This window comes from Lissotriton vulgaris, chromosome 7, assembly GCF_964263255.1.
Source record: "Lissotriton vulgaris chromosome 7, aLisVul1.2, whole genome shotgun sequence".
Lineage (NCBI taxonomy): Eukaryota > Metazoa > Chordata > Amphibia > Caudata > Salamandridae > Lissotriton > Lissotriton vulgaris.
Genome location: NC_141695.1, coordinates 1,219,801,090 through 1,219,811,059, shown reverse-complemented (window position 1 = coordinate 1,219,811,059; position 9,970 = coordinate 1,219,801,090). Strand labels below are relative to the sequence as shown.

The 9,970-nt window shown below is 45.0% G+C and overlaps 1 long non-coding RNA gene across 1 annotated transcript in view; it reads right to left on the bottom strand.

The window, feature by feature from the left end:
* Nucleotides 1-2,583: 2,583 nt before the first annotated feature.
* The window catches only part of LOC147703277 (uncharacterized), a 45,766-nt gene continuing 38,379 nt past the window's right edge, over nt 2,584-9,970 (bottom strand). The window contains exon 3 of the long non-coding RNA XR_015297287.1: nt 2,584-2,644. This is a non-coding gene — a long non-coding RNA (uncharacterized LOC147703277). The remainder of the gene's footprint in view (nt 2,645-9,970) is intronic.

Sequence of the window (9,970 nt, the reverse complement as noted above, 5' to 3'; positions counted from 1 at the left end):
TGAGACTTCCAAAACTGTCAACTGTCAAGCAGTCAGTTGGGCTGTGGAAGAAGGAAGTTCTGTCTGACTTTTGCCTGTGATGAGGATTGGAGGCTAAGGCCTGCCAGCCTCCCAACTAGTGACTGGGACATCACTAAAGGAATCCAAGACCACTTGCCCCTAGAGCCTGGAGCACCCATCCCTGTCTGTTTTGCAAGATCAATGTACTCAATGAAGATCAGGAGAGTGCTTGGAGGGAGAGTGTTTCAGACAGGGATTTTGGCAAGTCGATCCCCACAGTGAGAACTGAGTAAATAGTTGCTGCAATGATTGTGCCGTATGTCATAGGGGTCCGCTGTGAACATTACTGTCATGCTAATCGCGGCTGTAGCCCATGTGCAGAGTGAACTCAGTGACCCTGTTTGCCAGAGGGGGCTATCATGATGATTACTGTCAAGCAGATGGGGCCATAGTCAATGTGCTAAGTGAAGCCAGGGACCCTGTTTGCTATAGTGACTGCTGCGAAGACAAATTTACTGCCATGCTGATCGGGATGTTGCCAGTGTGTGGATTAAGGTCATTAACATCATACACCAGATGGGGAAACTGCAAAGAACAAGGGACATTGCCTAGTTAAGTGATTGTCGAGGTGAGAGGATGCTGTGCTGACCTGTGCAGGCCTGAGCTCCACCATAGGATCAAAAGCCACGTTTCTGTCTCCCTCACTTGTTAGGAGGATCAGAGGAACTTACTGCCTCACCAGTGGAAGCGTCTTGGAAACCTTTCCTCTGTCCCTGCAGAGCTGAGTGCTACTCTCCATCAGCATCTGCTCCAGCTCTCTGCAACGTATGATGCAGAAATGCTCCCAGGGACTCTGGTAGATCAACCCCTGTAGGAGCTTAGAAGACTGATCACAGGTCCGGAAGGCCCCAGAGAACCTTGTTCTGCCACATAGTGCTTTAGGTGCTGGAACATGTTTGACTTTTGGAAGAGTCATAGTGGGCCTCCTGAGACTATGATTACTAGGGGGGCTTCACATGAATGTCACCTATAGCAAATGGGGAATAGCAACTACCAGTAGTGAGAGGGAAGTGGGAATCAAGGACCCATCTATGGAACACTAGAGCCCCAACCTCATGGGACTGTGTGTATTATTTGTGTATGCCATGTTATACTTTGTGATTGTATATGAACGCAAGGATTTGATTGGACAATCAGTTATTGCTGCTATTGAACATATTTTGAGTTGTGAGACTGTGTTCACCCGATGCATCTAACTTACCCCTGAGAAGCCTTGGGCGGCTCGACCTACACTGCTACTGAGAGTCAAGTACTGAAGGGGTACTAGGCTTAGCTGATCAGGATCAAAAGAAATCGGAGCTCCAGGACATCAGGAGTAAAAGTCCTTAACCCATATGGATGGGCCCAGTAGCTCCTGCTTTCCCCTGGCCCTCTGAAAGGAGGAATGACACCCATGTACTATGTGTTTTCAGAAAATTACTGAAATCATACACAAATCACCCACCCATCAGGTGGTTGTCAATCTATGTATTTAATAACTCACCCTGTCATTCAGCATTTGTGTGAATACAGGTATTCTTGTGTAAAAGTGCATGCTTGAATATGTGTGACTGTGCTTGCTTGTGTCTGGGTAGAATATATGACATTACAACACAAACATTTACAAAGCACACTTTTACAACACAGTTTTTAGTTAGCAACTACCATTACATCCCATGGTTTTACAACGCATGCCATTACTACGCATTTTTAAAACTACCTTTACAATGCATTCCATTACAATGCATACCATTACAACATATACCATTACAATGCATAATACTTTTAGGGTAACAGAAGGGTAAGTGTTCGATAGTGTAGGGGTAAAAATTACTGTTACTACTACGGTGAATGCAACAGTAGGTTAATTGTTGGATAGTGTAGGGGTTAAAATTACTATTCCCACTCCAGTGAGTGCAACAGTAGGGTAAGCGTTGGATAGTGTAGGGGTAAAAATTACTATTCCCATGTACCCCAAACCCATACCCACCCTAAAACTAAAACAATCTCCATTACTTACCTTGTAAAGCATTGGAATGGCATGTCTTGTAATGGTATGCGTTGTAATGGCATGTGTTGTAATGGTATGCTTTGTAATGGCATGCGTTGTAGTGACTTGACTTGTAATACCTGCGTTGTAATGGCATGCAATGTAAATGCAGTCATGATCAAACAGCTGTGTTGTAAAACAAGTGCGTTGTAATGATTGCTTTGTAATGGTTGTTTCCCATCTGGGTATAGTGCTGCAATACACAGACAAATGGGGCATCATGAAAGTAGAAAGACATATGCTACAATAATGACATCTAGTGGGAGTATTTACAGGGGATGGCATTAAAAATCATACGAATGGCTAATGCACAATAGTGTACTTTTCCATTTAATAGGGCTAACATTGAGAATTCCAAGATTTCAATGATATCAAAGTCATAATAGGGTGTGAGTATTGTCTGGATGAGAATCCTGACTCTTAGGGTCATTCCTTCAATTGACATATATGCACACTGAATCTTTGAGAATGGATATTAAAATATTGATGACTTACAGGCACAAGCTTTAATGCTTCCAGAAGCGCTTTTGCCTTTTCCTTCACTGCTTCCGGATCCTTAAAGAGAAAAATAAGAGAGTTCACTATCCAAAAAATAAAGAATAAAATTACATTTGCAATGCATAGCTATACTTATACATACTATTAGCGGGGCCCAAAGTTACCGGTTATCTAGGAAGAAATCTACCGGGACTCCATCAGGGCCCGGTGCATTTAGCCTATTGCACTGTGTCAAGGCATGATTTATTACTTCAAGGTTAAATGGTAAGTGGCTTTGTAAGGGATGTACTGGTAGGACTATAGACAAAGTGGGTGCCCCCTCATCATTCCCAAATACTGTTTTGAAGGGTAATGTCTGTATCTGCTTTTAAAAAATGGGCATTTATTACAATCCAGAACCTTTTACCACCACGCAGTACGGCTGTTTTTTGTAATTTTCTCATGCCTCCTCTTTCAAATGCCCGTAATCTTGCTGATTCGTATTTATAATGCAGAGATCTCACCAGGGTGATGTCTCGTGGGATCGATCCCAAGCCAGATGGAGTAATCTTAGGGCTTTTGAAGAAACACCAATAAACTACTTTGCCTACCATTGTGGGTTGTGTGTCTTTGGACCAAAAAAACTTTCTTTTGATTCCCACAAAAATGCTATTAAAGGCTAAAAGTGTTGTTATAACAAATGGATTTAAATCTAAGCACTAATCAATGTTGTCTCTCATTTTAAAAAGAACACCTCCAATAAACTTTTGGGTACTAAACTTTTTCCCATTTTAGAGTCTGCAAGTTCTTCAAAATGCGGCCGCTCGACTAGTCCTGAGACTCCCAAAAAGAGCAACTCCTAAGCTTGCTCTAGCGGCTGTACACTGGTTACCAGTCAAGAAGAGGGTCATGTATAAATCTCTCCTAATATGCCATCGGATATTATGGCATAAAGCACCATCCTATCTCCAAGACCTGATACATAGGTATGAGCTGAGTAGAGCTTTACGCTCAGAAGGGACAGGCCAGCTGACGATTCCTCGTGTAAAAAGAGTTAAAATGGGAGGTAGATCTTTTGGAGTCGTAGCGGCTCTACGCTGGAACAGACTCCCGATGTGCCTCAGACTAGAAAGATCGGAGGCCAAGTTCAGAAGTCTTCTCAAAACTCACCTGTACAACTTATAAAGCTAAGGTGTGGGCGGGGGAGGTGTTAATGCTGCCTGCGGTTTCTCTCCACAGCGCGGGGACACGCCGGGATGGCGTAACCAGGCGCTTTATAAGCTACTTTATTATTATTAATATTATTATTAGAGTGACTCCATTTTTCTTCCCAGTAAGGGGTCTAGGTAAAGGATTCTGAGTAGATTTTGGTCATTGGGCCCTTTGCATATACGTAGTGATCACCGCATGGTCACTAAAAGCAAAAAAAGTTATTTGTGAATGCAAGAAACATGCTCCACTAGTCTCAGAAGTCAGTAAACAGTCTGACACTGTGCAGTAAGACCCAGAGGAGAACGTAGGATGCAAGTGGCCTGTGATATTGTTGCGAAGGTTAATATTTTCAAGATTGAGGGTTATTAATGGTCTATTAAGACTAATTCCATACTCGTTATGATTACAATGAAGAGGGCACTCCCCATAATTATCAATCATATTTCAGGCTGTTGTGGCCATTTGCGTCCAGTTATGTGAGTTAAAATCACCCATCCAGTTTATATCTAGGTTTTTGGATGGGAATTAATGAGCAGGTTTATATCCCTTTCCAGGGGGGCAAATACTGTTGTCATATTAATACCGAAGTTGTTGTTGTAGAAATTGACAATAATCCAATTGCACCCTTTCCTGCTCTTTAGATACTTCCCATAATAGTAGTTGATAGTAAGGTGAAGAGGCTACAAACATCTTTATCTTAGGTCCCACTGCATTAGGCACAAGGGTTACTAGTCCCCCACTATGTCGACCAGCAGCAGAGGGTGCTGCAAGTCTTTGGTAGGAGGAATAGCTGTCTATATGGATGTGACCAATTTCCCATGTTTCTTGAAAGCATATGATATCATGCTGTGTTACCAATGCTAGCCAATCAGGGTCAGCTCTTTTCTGATTATAGCCCACTATATTCCAGGACATTATTTTTACGTAGTTTAAATCATTAACTGTATTTGCTATGTTGTTGGTATTCTCTAGTTCAGGTTGGGTTTTTAAGGTATTATTTAGTCAGTCACATGCTTCCAGATTTAGCAGTGTTGCAAACCTGTTATAAATGGGCATCACAAGATTCATATGGACAAAAGAGTGATTTGAAAGGGCACTGGTGCTTGATACTGCACTTCTTTCTATCTTATTTCTGCCAACACATCTTACAATGCACAACCAAATGTTGTAATTAGCATTTACACAACATGTTCATATTACTTTCAGGTTATATCACTCAAGCACTTCCGTACACAGTCTTGTCACCTCACTCACCACACTACATTAACTATAACTCACCCTTTCTCTATGCACTACCTACACCCTCGGAGCCTAAGATACTAGCCAAATTGCTCGCCAACCGACTGATTGGCGTCATTGGCGACTTAGTGCACCCGGACCAGTTGGGCTTTATTCCACACCGCAACACTGCTCTTAACCTTCGGAGACTTCACGGAGCCCTGGCCAGGGCCCACATGCTTGAGGAGCCAGCTGTCCTGGCGTCGTTGGATGCCACGATGGCTTTCGACTCGCTTGAATGGAGTTACCTGTGGGCAGTGTTGGCGAAGCTCGGCTTCGGTCCGGAATTTGTAGGGTGGGTCAAACTTCTGTATGCTAGCCCGCTGGCTAATGTAGCGGTCAATGGTTGAGTTTCGGCACCTTTTGTTCTCCAGAGGGGCACCAGGCAGGGTTGTCCTCTGTCGCCCCTTTTGTTCGCACTTGCGCTCGAACCATTGGCGGCATGGCTACGCAACCACCCAGACATACATGGCATCCGATGGTCCCCTGACTTCGAGGACCGAGTGTCATTATACGCAGATGATATCCTTCTGTATCTCACTTCCCCTTGCAAGTCTCTCATCGTGGCCTGCGACGTGCTTCGACTCTTTGGCCAGTATTCTGGCTTGGTTATTAACTGGTCGAAGTCGCATCTGTATGTCCTGAAAGGGGGGACGCCTCGCCTCCCGAGAGGCTGCGGCATACAAGTCGCTAGACAGGGATTCAAATATGTGGGTATTTACGTCTCCACTGACCCTAAAGCGGGCTACGAGAATAATTTGCATCCCCCTCTTCTTCGCCTCCGGCGGGATGTGGAGGGGTGGCGTAAACTTCCGCTTTCCCTGCTTGGGCGCGCGGCGCTATTCAAGATGATGTCCTTGCCCAGATTTCTTTATGCCCTGCAAAACACTCAGGACCCGGTCCCGGCCCGATACTTTGGTGAGATTGAGAGCTTGCAACGTGCCCTACTTTGGGATGGTCGGCCCCGCATTGCTATCACGAAGCTCACGCTCCCGTGGTACGATGGGGGGATAGCGCTGAATGACGTGCGAAGATATTACTGGGCTTCTCAGTTGGCAGCCATTAATCATGGCCTATATGGCCCTGTGGATAGTCCGGGGTACGCCATGGATCGGTGGCTTTTGGACGGCGGGAAATATCATAGGGCGCTGTATACGAGGTCTCTTGATAGGCGGATGTCTGGGCCAACGAAAACTGCTGTGCACATCTGGAGAGCGATCACAAAGGCACAGGGGTGGAAGGACAGGCTTACAAAGGCGACCCCACTTTACAATTCTGATGTACTGGGTAAACTATGGCACACTAAAGGCTTTGACAAGTGGGACTTGATTGGCATTTCCAGGGTGGAGGACATGATGTCGCGAGGGGAGGTAAAGTCTTTTGCCCAACTACAGTCGGAGTTTCAGCTGGGTGAGACAGAATATTTCCGGTACGCTCAGCTGAGACATGCACTATTGTCCGTCATGCCGGAGGGTGAGGAGGTTCCCGATAGTTCTCCCTTGGAGGATCGAGTACTGGATGGCCATATGCCGGACAGTGCTATCTCCTTGACATATAAGAAGATTATCAATGTTCGCACAGATCTCCTCCTGGGGGTGCGGGACCAGTGGGTACGGGACGGGATAGAGATAGACGACGAAGACTGGCAATGTGCTGTGTCATCCCCCAAGGAGGTTGCTATCCCCTCCCGTCTTCGGTTGGTACAGCTAAAGATTTTGCATAGAGTCTATGTCACGGGCCCCAGGCTTATAAACATGGGACATTCTGCTGATGGCCTCTGTAGGCGTGGTTGTGGTGCTCTCGCCACCTTCATGCACATCATATGGGAATGCAATGCAATAGCTTCTTATTGGAGGCGGGTGCACGCGATCATGAGCGAGGTCACTGGGGTGGAAATACACGCGGAGGCCCGAAGATGCCTCTTAAATATCTGGGGCCCGACGGACTACAACATTGCCCAGACCCAATGGGTGACCCTTGGGAATATGGTTGCGAAGCGGGACATTGCACAGATGTGGGGAGCAACGACTGCCCCGAAGGTGGTACAGTGGAAGGCCAATATGGATTGGTGTATGTTCCGGGAAAAGACTGTTTATGTTGCCAGGGGTAAACCTAAAAAATGGCAGAAATTGTGGGGTGCTTGAAATGAGTACAGGGGTGACATTTGCATACCTCCAGAACCTGCTCCACAGGAAGAACACTTGTCCCCATAGCCCATGATTCCGACTGACGGTTTGATATCCTTATTATCCTGTGTTTCCTTCTCCCACCCTTCTTAGTATCCCTATTGTTCTGATTATAACTGTGGTTATTGTGCTTGACCGACTCCTAGATTAGGCCTCACTGAATACTGGTTTCATTGCCTTCTTTCTTAGCGCCCGTTTCGGCGCCTCTTTCTGTACTTTCTTCCTTTCTTCTTTGATATAAAAAACTGAAAAACTTAACCTTCATTCGTTCTGACATTCTGTTTCTTGCACTCTGATTTATTGCGGTTCGCTTTGCTGCCTAGCCTCCGGGATGTAAGGCTGAATAGCTGTGTGCACTATTTGTAAATAAAGGTTTTAAAAATTAAAAAAAAAAAAAGAACTATAATTATGAATCCACTGAAGCCATCCGTAATAAATCCATTCATTGGCTCCGTCATGTATGGGGCTGTAGATCTATAATCAGGGAAGACATTGTTAATGTAAAGAGATTGTCCCTTTTCAGCTCCTCTACAGATTGCATTGAAATCCAACTTCCGAATGACTCCCTGGCAGAAAATTTAACGGCACTTGACTTTCGTACCTGTCCCCCCTTACCCTCTAATACTCAGTTAAGACGTTTGCCCTCTTGGTCAGTGATGGGGGTGAATGACTACTCCGGTTTGAATAGTCTAGACTGACTAGTTGAAAATACCCACTATTCCACTAGATCTGTTGGACCCGCATCGGGGTTGTTGAGTACCGTAGCCAGCCCCGGAGATGATAGATCTATCCATCATGGTGGGAATGCGCCTGTGCTAGATGTATGGGACCTAACTAAGGGGAAAGGGGGGAATCCTGGAAGGGTTCGGATTCTTTCTTGGAACATTGCAGGCCTCAAAAGGAAGTTAGACATACCAGAATGGAGTGACTTTATTAACAGCTATGATGTTTGCATGTTCCAAGAAACATGGAGTTTAACACCATTCCATAAGGCAGGGTATTCCACATATTTTATCCCTGCGACTAGCCAAGGGAAGGGCCATCCATCAGGAGGACTCCACATATGGGTTAGGGTAGCATTGAATTGGGATTTGAAAAAACATGAGTCCAATTCTGTCGACATCCTACACCTGTCGGTAAAAGGCCCCTTGCTAGGCAACAGAGTTCAGCTGTTCAATGTCTATGCTAGAGGGTCAACCGGGGCAGCAACTTCGCCCACCATTGCGTCATTAGAACTAGCCCTAGCAAATATCCCGCCATGCTTTAATATAATAGTGGGAGGGGATCTCAATTGTACATTCGAGCCCCTAAGTGAGGAAGATCTATTGGGGACCTACGAGGTACATTTGAAAATTGGTATTCCAACGTTAACATTAGACCCAATTAAGAGATGGACGACCAGGGCAATACAGATCAATGCACTAACACTTGAATATAGCTTGCGTGCGTTAAATGGCAGAACAGTATCCGACCCCGATGGGGCTATGACTTTTAACAGACTTAATGGCCCCTCTCGCATTGATTATATCCTTTTAGATAGTAAGTTTTGGGGGAATGTAATCGATATGAAGGATATGCAGACTGTAGAAAGCGATCATAACCCCCTCAGTCTGGAATTGAGATGGGATTCTATAAGCAAGACAACACCAGGCCCAACCTTAAGTACCAAGGAGATAATCCCTACAAACTGCAACCATAGACTAAAATGGCCTAGAGTAGCTTGCCAAGAGAATGTGCTACTTAATATTGGTACTTTGATTAAATCCAAGAATGAGGAATTACTCCTCCTGGGGGGTCCAGGGATGATTGAGGAAGGCAAGGCCCTGAGTGATAAAATCCGTAACCGGGAGGAGACGAAAATGTAAATATGTTGATTTACTGGTATCACATAGGCGGGTACACCTTGTTAGTGAAAAGCTCCCTCTCGAGGTTCCCGGCGCCGTTTACCAAAAGACCGTTTTTTGGTAAACGGCGCCGGGAACCTCGAGAGGGAGCTTTTCACTAACAAGGTGTACCCGCCTATGTGATACCAGTAAATCAACATATTTACATTTTCGTCTCCTCTCGGTTACGGATTTTTTCACTAAAGAGAAAGAATTAATGAGTACGCAGACAGCGTTTTTGGGAAATCATTGAAGACCCACAATACATACTAATTGAAGCACCGCCAGACACGGGTATAATCCACACGATCTTTGCCTGTGCCCACATGAGGCCCTGAAGATTCGCAGTGTTGTTCCCTGCGATGAAACACGTGTTGGCCTTACTAAAGGAACAATAAACCGACACTTCGCACCAAGAACGGAACTTCTTTCTTGAACTTTTATATGTCTATTTGGATGATTGTTATACTCAAAAAGTTACTCCGGAACTGTTGATGTATACAACTTACCATCTCTAGAGACACTAACAACAACAAGAATATTCTAATTTTGTATAGTGCAGGGGCTTTGTTGTTTGTTGTTTTATGTGTGGACCATCCTGGTCCAACCTGAGCGGTTGTGAGGGATTACCGCTCGCCCTATTGCCTATACTAGCCACTTCATATTACTGTTCACTTTGCGGCCACACAGGTTGCGCGCCTAATTACTCTGGTAACTTAAAAAACCTCCTAGCTGCATACTAAGGCCCTGAGTGATATTTATGGAGATCTTATTGGGAATATTAGTTCTCATTTTGTGGTCCAGGCATCTCGGGGCAATAAAAATAATATCAGACCTAGGAGTGG